The sequence below is a fragment of the Dermacentor silvarum genome, chromosome 9 (genome assembly GCF_013339745.2).
Source record: "Dermacentor silvarum isolate Dsil-2018 chromosome 9, BIME_Dsil_1.4, whole genome shotgun sequence".
NCBI classification, from domain to species: Eukaryota; Metazoa; Arthropoda; class Arachnida; order Ixodida; family Ixodidae; genus Dermacentor; species Dermacentor silvarum.
Genome location: NC_051162.1, coordinates 120,584,921 through 120,596,779, shown reverse-complemented (window position 1 = coordinate 120,596,779; position 11,859 = coordinate 120,584,921).

Sequence of the window (11,859 nt, the reverse complement as noted above, 5' to 3'; positions counted from 1 at the left end):
AGTCGAAGCCTGTAATCAGCGACAGCTTCAAGAGTGACACAAAACGCTGAAGAAGCTGCCCCCCGCGAAGAAAAAAAAGATCTCCCGAGGCCGCAAGTAAACGCGAAAGCCAGCGAAAACCGGGTAGACGGAGATATAAACTTTCTCTTGAGGCTCTCCTCCCACAGCCACGAATTCTCTTCCTGGCATCAGGTGCCGTCCCGAGCGAGGCCTTGGGCTGCTATATACAAAATGTTGGCGACCTTGGTGGCCACGACGCGGCCTCTGTAAACAGTTTGTTGCCGCTGTGGCTGTTGGGCCATTAAAGTGGCACATACCCAGCAGGAGAATGAACCACGTAGAACTGAAAATCTAAAAACGTTTCATCTAATGACAGATCTTTACAAAGAGAAGATAACTGAAACGGGTCGTAACAAACAAGTAACAAGCAAATTCTAATGAGTAACAAAAATACATGTGAAGCGAAGTTTCTGTAAACCGGATTATAGAATACTACATAGCCTGTTGCGATGAGTGCAGTTGTCTTTATTGTCATCCTACACACTTGTAATCCTATAGAGTGTTTGTGTATGTGCAACGCATAAACAACACAAAGATCATAACTTTGATGCCATGGGATGCCTTTGATGCCAAGCTTCTCTGAAATGTAAACACCTAATCTCGCGGATGCACACCGTGACACGTCGACGAAGCGATGTCACGTGGACGAACGCGATGTGTGATGCTTCTATAAGAAAGAAATGTGATGACAATAAGTATGCACAGATAATTGCGGCACATATCTCGCCGTACAGCTAACAATTTTGTACCCCTTGCACCTTTAGCCCAATCTTTCTGAGCTTGCAGTTTATACCGTGAACAAAAATAAAACGTTTGTTGTTGTTGTTGTTGTTGTCGTGGTTGTTGTTGTTGTTGTTGTTGTTGTTGTTGTTGTTGTTGTCGTCGTCGTCGTCGAGAGGATTAGCAATGAATGAGAATAAACCCAGTGGCACATGCCTAATTTCCCAAAAGCGGCGTACCCTAAGTTTAAGATAATTAGGCTAATCAAAGGTACCGTTGAATACCTTGCGCTATTCCCTTAAACGATCTGCGTGCTTTAGGGTTACCTATCAGCCAACAATATGTGTAAAGGTTCTATGTCGTGACATACTGCTTGATTAAGCCGAACAATTAAGGGACGCTCACTGGTACAGTTTTGACGTTTAACATGTAACCCTATTAAGCCGGTTTGCGATAGTAGGGATAGCGTGCATGTCAGGCGACAAACCGACGACCGACAGCAGCCTACCGAGGAGTCCACGCCAGACCACTGGAAATGAGGCAAACAAAGCCTCGGCTTTTAAAAGACAGAAATGGCCTATTTACGCCTACCTACCCCCTCCCCTCCTCAGAGGTCCGTCTAAAATAAACTACAACGAGCTATACGTCCTTTGTCCGTAAGAACAGCAGCATACTAAATTTTCATTCGGCCGCTCATTGCAGTCTTCCCGGCATTCTTTCAAGCTCACCTTTCTGACGCAGTGTCCGCGGAATTGCGATGCATGGAATAGCCACATAACTTACGCAAAGTATACCTATGTATATGAAAGTGGCTGTCATGTTTTAGCGGGCGATCTTCTAGAATCCTACGTGGCTCCTACTGCAGAACCTTTTTTTTTCTGCAACCATATTTCTTTGAGCAGAATATTGGTGGCGAGGTTTCTGGAAGGAAAATCTAACGTTCCAGAATAATACGTTCCGCAGTGATTTCTTGGTTATGGCGTTCTCCTGCAGCTATGCAGGAGGACGCCGGTTCGATCCCCTCTTGAGGTGGCCGGCGCCTTCCAAAAACGCTCTTGTTGGTGCACGAGGGTTTTGAATTTAGGCACACATGCACGTTTAGAACCCCACATGTGGTTAAACTAATCCACACCTCTCCCCGATACCGTCCCTCTCAGCCTACATTGCAGCTTCGCAAGCGACCACTCTCCACAATTGTTTATCACCGTAGCAACGGACACTCCGGCTGCACTCGCGTCGTCGTTGACGTCATGTCTTGGACAGCTTGTGCCGACTTCCAGCGGCAAAAGAAAATGCGCCCCCCTCCCCCAACTGGCATTCCGCATAAACCACACACACCGTTCGTGCATACTGGCATGTCAACGCAAGAACCACCCAAAAAAGGCAATATGTAGCATGGGCAGTGCTTCACGAGATCCTGATCACGAAGCTATCCGAGCAAGTCGACTCTGAGAAGTACCAGTACGTTCGGCTCCATCGGCAAGATGAACTTCCTTTTCTTATAGAAATTGAGTCCCAGTATCACGCTGTCCAGATGGCTATAGGCGCCAGGAATGCGTCGTAACTCACCGCTGCAGAACAGATGAAAACAGTTGCTTAGTGTTCACTGACGGAACGACCTACCGACCGACGAACCCACCTATCGGGTTTGGCGCTTCGAAACTGTAAGATGAGACGATAATTCCTACAAATTAAAGAAGCAGAAAAATCAAGAGTGACTCAAAAGGAATCACTTTAAGTAAACGTGCGTTCGCAGACATTTAAATGGGTCTGCACAACAATATCTCACGTTAAGTTATCGGCACTGAAAGAATTGAGGGAGATATAGTGTGCTTTGAGGGAGACCATTTTTGCAGCTAGGTACTTGATTTATTATCCCTTTAACACGCACATTACATTAGTCACAACAGTTACATTACGTTATTAAGAGCACTGAGGCGTGGCTCATAACGCCATTGTACATTCAGAACGTGGAACATTGGTGCCAGTTACAAAAAGCATTATAAAAGCGCTATTGTGTTTATGTTGCCTTTCGCTTATCGACAATAGAATGTCTGTTGAGATTTGATTGAATATAGTGCAATATTTTCGTAAGAGTGCCCGGTGTCTCTCGCACTCTCTAGCTTAGTTCAGCGTCACTTCCCGTAATATGCATGAGCAGATCGAAAAGCCCAGATATTTGTTGCTGCCTCTCAGCATTTCATTCGCTTTAATTCTAAAGAGACCATCGTCAAATCGTCAATCTCCGAAGTGCCGTCGCTCAGCAAGGCTAACAATTTGCACTCGTGATCCAGTTTGCGTCGCTCCTTCCTTGTCCTAGACAGTGCCTTCACACCCGATAAGCGCGCAGAGTATTTGTCGAGACCCTCGCATCGGCGACCGATAGGATGCTTCGCCAAGCCTGCTCCCTCGGGTTCTATGGCACGCGTGGCGCTTCTAAGCGCAGGGCAGTAAGCAACACTATATTCCTCTTAAAGCAGTACTGACACGACAGTTTCAACTTACAATTTTTTTTGCCATATGATGATCCTGGACTTCGAAACACTAAAAAATGTACTATTAATCCTCAGGACGCCCTAAATACTTTGTTGCAGTAGCTTTTCTACATACTCAGGAAAATTACACCCTCGAGGGTGGATTAGATGTCGAAACACCCTTCTTGCACCCTTACTTTCTCTGAAAATTATTAAAATGGTTACATTCGTTAGAAAAAACACTCTTAGTGCACCATTTCATTATTTCAGGGTGTTAAAACGGTGTTTTGTATGAAGCATAGACCTTAAAGAGTTTAACGGTGCTTACTACTTCCAACACGATCGAGCAAGTAAAAAAAATTATCTATTTTCCAGGGGCTTCCACCAAGTCATTGTTCAAGCACATGATTGGTCAATGTAGGCTATGGATGCCAACCTGCTACTTCATGTACATTGGGTCCCCGGAGGTGAAGTGGTGTTCTGGGGTTTTACGTGCTAACGCTACGATATGATTACGATGCACGCCATAATGAGGAACTCGGGTTTCATTTCGACAACCTGGAGTTCTTTAACGTGCACCCAATGCAAGGGTGTTTTTGCATTTCGCCCCCCTCGGAATAGCGGCCGCCGCGGCCTGGATTCGATCCCGCGACCTCGTGCTTAGCAGCCCAACGCCAAAGCGACTGAACTTCCACGGCGGGTGGTAGTTCGGCTTCCGAATGATGGGCTTTAAATGTAAAATTATGTTAACAAATTCATGCATTTAGTAAATGTATATTTATGTGATCTAATTTGGTCTTTATTCCAAGCTATACCTATGCTTCAGTGATTCAAATATGTTTCTTGTCTCTTTGTACTGCTTGTTTTACCTCTCTCTCTGTGTGCGTGTACTACCGTCTGCTTTGGACACCTCTCGCGCGGCAGACGTTCTACGGCACTCAAGGCCGGTTCGCCGTCGGTATATTTGCCGCTAGCGTGGACGTGCCTTAACCGGAAGTGGACACCGCGTAGGCGATGACGTATGTCACGTGACATTTGGAGGAGCACTCGGCGAGGGGGAGAGACCAGCCGACGAGGAGAGTAGCGAAGGAAAGAGCGAAACGAGCGAGGGCCGTGTTTCGATCTTCAAACGCATGGAACTCCGCTATTACCTGCACCATTTCAAGAAATTTTTGCCGCTACGTATTCGTTGTAGACTCGTGCAGAACTGCAACACCACAGCTAAATTTCGACCTCTGGGTGGTTTAGGGTTCCTTTAAAAGCATCGTGCGAAAGAGTCATAATGCTTTCCCATTCAATGCACGTCAGGAGACTTATCAAGTGCCTCGGTAACTTTTATTGCTGTACTAATAACATTTTCGAGTCTAGATGGTATCTTTCTTGACTGCAATAAAGCCAAATGTAAGCAGGAGCCGTAGAGATATGCTGTATTGAAAAGCCTCCGTTCTTGCCCTGCGTATTTCGCAAGTATAATCTGCATTATCTTATTAGCAACGATGATGAATACAACGTCCAAATTTATTTAGGAATCTCTTTGAAAGTACTTCATGTCCTTTAAACTAACATTTCCCCGAATCGAAACAAAAATTACGCAGAGGCAACGCACATGTTGGAACCTATATGATGCGAAGCTTCTGTAAAGCGCTTATTATACAAAGCAACTCTATTTATTTTTATACAAGAAAATTTGGCAGAGGCACTTAAGATTGCTTACGTGTGGACAATGCGAAAGTTAGTAAAATCCCTTTGGTGAACTTTTCTTTTTTTTTTCGCGCGTTCCTTCTGTGCGCAAGCTCTCGCCTGCGTTCTAATTGCGCGCGCTAAAACCATATGAAAACGCGCCAAGTGTCTCAACACACTCGCTTGCCCGCGGGAAGTTTATAACTCGAAGGACCGCTCAGCGGTGTTCCACTGGACATTAATACTTCTTACAGCGAAGCTGTTGAGGGCTCAGTCTTCGATGATGTGTGAGTGAAAGCGCGCGAGGGACGCGCGCTTTCACGGGGAGCGAGCGCACGGCCGAGAGCATACGCGACTTCCGTCGCGCGAAAGGCCGTGGGGGGACGGCAGGGAGGAAGGTGAGGCGAGGTTTAGCTGCGGTACCAATGCGTAATCAACATTATACAGCGCAAAGGAAACCTCAGGCCTATTTGATGCAAAATATATGCACAGAACCTTGATCCGCGGCGTTCATTTAATTAAGAATGCGCATTGGACTGGCTTTTACGTTAATAAATAAAAAATCAAGGCGTTAGAAATGGTGTCGAAGAGACACTACGCGTTAAAGACAAGCAGACCGAAGCCGCGGCTCTGTAGCCGGCTTTAAGCCAACAATAATAAAATGTCCCAAGAGATGGCGCGAGAGCAGGGCGAACGCGGGAAATTTGAATTGGATTCAGCAAAACCTCCATTGCATCCATCATGGCAGGAGTGAGAGGGGAGGATAAGAGCGTGAGGGGTGGGTGGGGGGAGAGGAGGGGGTGTTGCATATCAGGGGCAACAGAAGACTATCGTCTTTCGAGGTAATTTGCGGCGAAGCAAGCAGATATGCGGCCATCTTTTTTTGTGTGAAAAACTGCTTCAGAAGCCAAGGGCTTTTCTCAACAAAAGTATAACAAAAACATAGACGTTTCACCACCTATGTAGGCGGCATCGTCAGTACACAAATACTTTTGTTGAGTAAAGCCAGTGATAAAAAACGCTGAAGTACATTTTTTTTTAAATCATGGCAGTTCCTAAAACTATATATGCTCCCTGTATTGCAACCCTGGTAGAAAAAAAAAGATGATTTATGAATATGTATCATTGTGTGTTGGCATTCAAATTTACCATATGTGTAATTCATGTGAATGATTTTCGTGTGCAACTAGCATGAAAAAGTATGCGAGGAAGTTTGTTTACAATGCACGTAAACATATCTGTACCAAAGATAAAAATGTACCTGCATGCCGAACGTCCAGAGGAGCAAGAACCTGTCAGGCCACATGGACCTTTAGGTATTGCTCCTCTTTTAATGCGAAAGCATTAGATGCCGCATTACGCGAAAGTCTGGCGTTGTAGTTGGCGGCATGAGCGAATGATGGTACCAAAAATGGCCGACGGCAAGGAGTAAAAACACGTCAAAAATACTCGATCTGACGTCACATTTCTCAGCGATGTTCCTGAAAGCAAATTGAACTAATGCATTTCAAAAGAACATTATGTAAGTTTCGGCCTGGGTGGCAATCGAACCAGGGCCTTCGGCGTCGGAGACGAGCACGCTTCCCCAAGGCCATGGCAGCTTTCAACAGCGAAGCTGTTTAACCTGGGCGTTTGCCGTCAGCTGTAACGCCGAAATGTGGGCCGATCCTGGTGGTAGTGCAGAAAGGGTCCAAGCGGAATGACACATACCCCTGTGAACTAGCCGAATGTGTTTAAGCTCGAGGATGGTCCGTCGAGTGTACGCCGCAATACCTCCGCCTAGAGATGACGTCACCACGCATCGCCTAAAGCCCAGACCACACGTACGCTTGCGGACGCGCGCAAGCTCGCGTCTACGCGCCTTGCGGTTGCCGCGCCTAGCGAGGAATGGCGGTTTGCATCCACAAATACGCGCGACGGCGCGCGCTCACTGGCCTCACTTGTTGACGCCTTGGCAGACGCCACTTCGTACTTCGTTGTTGGCAGTGTTTCAAAACGCTTCGATATTTAAAAACGTAATTGTTATATTTTTAGAACTGTTAGATCAGCACAAAAAGTGAAGAAGAGGCACTTTCTTGCATATTATAAATCTGCTTAACTGAGAGTTGAGTGTACCGCACCGTAGCTGCGTAGCCAGGCGCGCCGGCGCGAGGCAGCTCAAGCGCGCAATATCAGAGAGGAGCTGATCACCGAGATCGCACCGCGTTTCAACGCCTACGAGCCGTGCCGCACCGTCTGCGCATGCGTGGGCAGCGCAGACGCGAGCTTGCGCACGTCCGCAAGCGTACGTGTGGTCCGGGCTTAACAACGCTGCGCGCCAGCTGCGCCGTCGCGCCTCGCCACAGCTGCGTGAGCCGTGACGTCATCGCGCGCGTAGCGTCGCATCGCTTCGCCTTAGCTTTGCCGAGCCATGATGTCACCGCGCCGTGCGCAGTGCTTGTCGTGGCTGCGCAGAGGCGGAGCTAAGCCGTGACGTCATTGCCCGACCCATGGAATATATATATATATATATATATATATATATATATTCTGCACAGTGCACGTCCATTTGACCTTTTCCATCCCCCCCCCCTATGAAATGCCCTCACGGGCCTTTAGCTAGGGTACTTAAAATAAAATGAATAAATAACTAAAGGTGTGCCTAGTGCGATGTGTCGTTAGGTACGTTACGACGCAGTCAATGGTTTGGATGTGGCGCCACGTCATCAGTGTAAAAAATAAAGACCAGCGAAGCTGTACTGTGGTGGGTTATGTATTTCCAATTATGTCTATTAAGATGTGATGGTGTAATTGGTTATTTGAGCTATTAAAGAATGAGAAATATATATGATCCGGTCTTTTTCATTTATTTAGTGACCACAGGGACCATGGCCTTATGGTCGCTACGGTTCACGCCATAGGGTGTACGGCAAAGGTTGGCACGTTCTTCATAAACATGTCACCAATGCCGCGCGCATTCGGTGCGAACGCGGCCAAATGGCGCCGCCGTCGACAACAGTTGTGCGCGTTGTTTGTGTGACCGCACACAGCGGTGTCAAAACGCTGGCGTGAGCAAGGGCGCCCGCAGCAGCGAGCGAAGGTTCATGCGGTCTATCGTTTCAACGGAAACTGAGCGGCGAAAGCACAGCGCCTACAAAGTTAGGAGCCGTGTTTCAGATAGCTTTCAAGATACGGTGGGCGCGACCGCCCGGCGCCGCGCAAAGTACAAGTTGCTCGCAGAGCAGAAGTCCGCAACCCCTCCCTCCCGCGCTGCCTTCCCGCTTTCCTTTCGCATGGGAGATTGAGTCGCCAGTTCCCCTTGCACCCAGTCGCAAGATACGCATTCGGTGCCGTAGCTAAACTTCATCTCCCCTCCCTCCCTCCCGTCTCCCCATGGCCTTTCGCGCGACGGAAGAAGTCGCGTTTGCTCTCCGCCGTGTGTTCGCTCCCCGTGAAATCACTCGCACACCATCGAATACTGAGCCCCTAACTGCTTCGCTGTAAAAAACACCGCATATCCACGAAGTGAATGATGATGAGTGGGCGAAGCACCGGGGGATCATTCGGATAAAACGCCGGAAGCGTTCTCCGGAACCCGGCTTCCGGTAGCGGAGCCGGAAGCCGGAGCTTGGCGTACATATACTGTATACACACACACACACACACACACACATATATATATATATATATATATATATATATATATATGTATACTGTACATGTCTGCAGTACATATGTACATGCTTTGGTATACACAGTATACATGCAAACCAGAGCTACGGACAACTACGAGGGACAAGGCTCGGCCCTAAGGTGCTTCGCTCCTAAGAGAGTACAGCTGCGCCTCTAGCGGGAGCGGAGAGTGCTAGCGCGGCTACAACGGCGCGACGGCGGACAAGGCTCGACCCTAAGGAGCTTCGCCCCTAAAAGTATTAATGTCCAATGGAACGCCGCTGGGTGGTAATTTGAGTTATAAACTTCCCGCGGGCAAGCGAGTGCATTGAGACACTTGGCGCGTTTTTATTTGGCCTAAGCGAGCGCAATTAGAACGCGACGAGAGCTCGCGCACAGAATGAACGCGCGGAAAAAAGAAAATTTCACCAAAGGAATTATAATAACTTTCGCATTCCCACACGTAAGCAATCTTAAGTGCCTCTGCCAAATTTTCTTGTATAAAAGATAAAATGAATTGCATTATATAATTAAGCGCTTTACAGAAGCTTCGCATCATATAGGTTCCAACATGTGCGTTGCATCTGCGTAATTTTTGTTTCGAGTCTGGGAAATGTTAGTTTAAAGGACATGAAGTACTTTCAAAGAGATTCCTAAACAAATTCGGACATTAAATTCGTCATCGTTGCTAATAATATAATGCAGATTATACTTGCGAAATACGCAGGGCAAGAGCGAAGGCTTTTCAATACAGCATATCTCTACGGCTCCTGCTTACATTTGGCTTCATTGCAGTCAAGGAAGATACCATCTAGACTCGAAAATGTTATTAGTACAGCAATAAAAGTTACCGAGGCACTTGATAAGTCTCCTGACGTGCATTGAATGCGAAAGCATTATGACTCTTTCACGCGATACTTTTAAAGGATCCCTAAACACCCAGAGGTCGAAATTTAGCTGTGGTGTTGCAGTTCTGCACGAGTCTACAACGAACACGTAGCCGCTAGAATTTCTTGAAATGGTGCCGGTAATAGCGGAGTTACACGCGTTTGAAGATCGAAACACGGCCCTCGCTCGTTTCGCTCTTTCCTTCGCTACTCTCCTCACCGGCTGGTCACTCCTCCTCGCCGAATGCTCCTCCAAATGTCACGTGACATACGTCATCGCCAACGCGCTGTCCACTTCCGGTTAAGGCACGTCCACGCTATAACGGCAAATATACCGACGGCGAACCGGCCTTCAGTGCCGTAGAACGTCTGCCGCGCGAGAGGTGTCCAAAATACACGGTAGTACACGCACACACAGAGAGAGATAAAACAAGCAGTACAAAGAGACAAGAAACATATTTGAATCACTGAAGCATAGGTATAGCTTGGAATAAAGACCACATTAGATCACATAAATATAGATTTACTAAATGCATGAATTTGTTAACATAATTTTACATTTAGCCCATCATTCGGAAGCCGAACTACCACCCGCCGTGGAAGTTTAGTCGCTTTAACGTTGGGCTGCTAAGCACGAGGTCGCGGGATCGAATCCAGGCCGCGGCGGCCGCTATTCCGAGGGGGGCGAAATGCAAAAACACCCTTGCATTGGGTGCACGTTAAAGAACTCCAGGTTGTCGAAATGACACCCGAGTTCCTCACTACGGCGTCCCTCGTAATCATATCGTAGCATTAGCACGTAAAACCCCAGTACACCCCTTCACCACCGGAAACCCAATCTACATGAAGTAGCAGGTTGGCATCCATAGCCTACATTGACCAATCATGTGCTTGAATAATGACTTGGTGGAAGCCCCTGGAAAATAGATACTTTTGGTTGTTTTATTTTACTTGCTCGAGAGAGAGAGAGAGAGAGAAACGAGAAGGGAAATGTAGGGAGGTTAACCAAGGACGTGCCCGGTTGGCTACCCTACGCTTGGGCAGAGGGAAGGGGGAAGAATAGATAAGGAGCGATAATATAAGAAATAATAAAGAGTCAGTCATTCGCAGAGTCAGTCGCAGCGGAAGGTCCACTGTCACAAGCGCTCATGCAGTCCAGTCTCCTTCAAGAAGTGAAGGAGAACTTTTGTGGCCTTTCGCATTAAAGAATGCGTAGGCCATGGTCCCAGAATATTTTCCTCTGAGAGCACTCTGCTATCTAACATGCTGAGTTGAGCTTGAAGAATTCGTCGTTGAGCGTCAAAAGCTGGGCAATGACACAGAAGGTGCTCTAGCGTCTCATCGCACCCGCACGAATTGCATGCCGCACTGTTAGCCATTCCTATTAGGAATGAATAGGAATGACATTACTTGCTCGAAGTGTTGGAAGTAGTAAGCACCCTTAAATTCTGCAAAGTGTATGTTTCATACAAAACACCGTTTTAACACCCTGAAATAATGAAATGGTGCACTAAGAGTGGTTTTCTAACGAATGTAACCATTTTAGTAATTTTCAGAGAAAGTAAGGCTGCAAAAAGAGTGTTTCGACATCTAATCTATCCTCGAGGGTGTAATTTTCCTGAGTCCGTAGAAAAGTTATTGTGACAAAGTAGTTCGGGCACCCTGAGCATTGATAGTACATTTTTTGGTGTTTCGAAGTCCAGTATCATCATATGGCAAAAAAATTATAAGTTGAAACTGTCATGTCAATACTGCTTTAAGAGGAATATAGTGTTGCTTACTGCCCTGCGCTTAGAAACGCCACGCGTGCCATAGAACCCGAGGGAGTAGGCTTGGCGAAGCATCCTATCGGTCGCCGATGCGAGGGTCTCGCCAAATACTCTGCGCGCTTATCGGGTGTGAAGGCACTGTCTAAGACAAGGAAGGAGCGACGCAAACTGGATCACAAGTGCAAATTGTTGGCCTTGCTAAACGACGGCACTTCGGAGATTGACAATTTGACGATGGTCTCTTTAGAATTAAAGCGAATGAAATGATTAGAGGCGGCAACAAAAATCTGGGCTTTTCGATATCTGCTCGCGCGTATTACGGGAAGTGACGCTGAACGGGAAACTGACTGGGACGACGGGAAGCTGACTGGGGCAGCTCTGGGAGGTGACGCTGCTCTAGCACACCGGCCTGAAATTCCTCTGTGGACCCTGCCTACTGATCGGAACCTTCTGGACGTGGATGTGGATGGTTTGCCTGTTACAGCACTCATCGACACTGGAGCGCAAATTTCCATCATGAGTGCAGACCTTCAAACGCGCCTCAAGAAAGTCCTTACTCCCGCTCCGACTCGACTGCTACAGGTCGCCGACGGTGGAACTCCGGCTGTGCTCGCAATG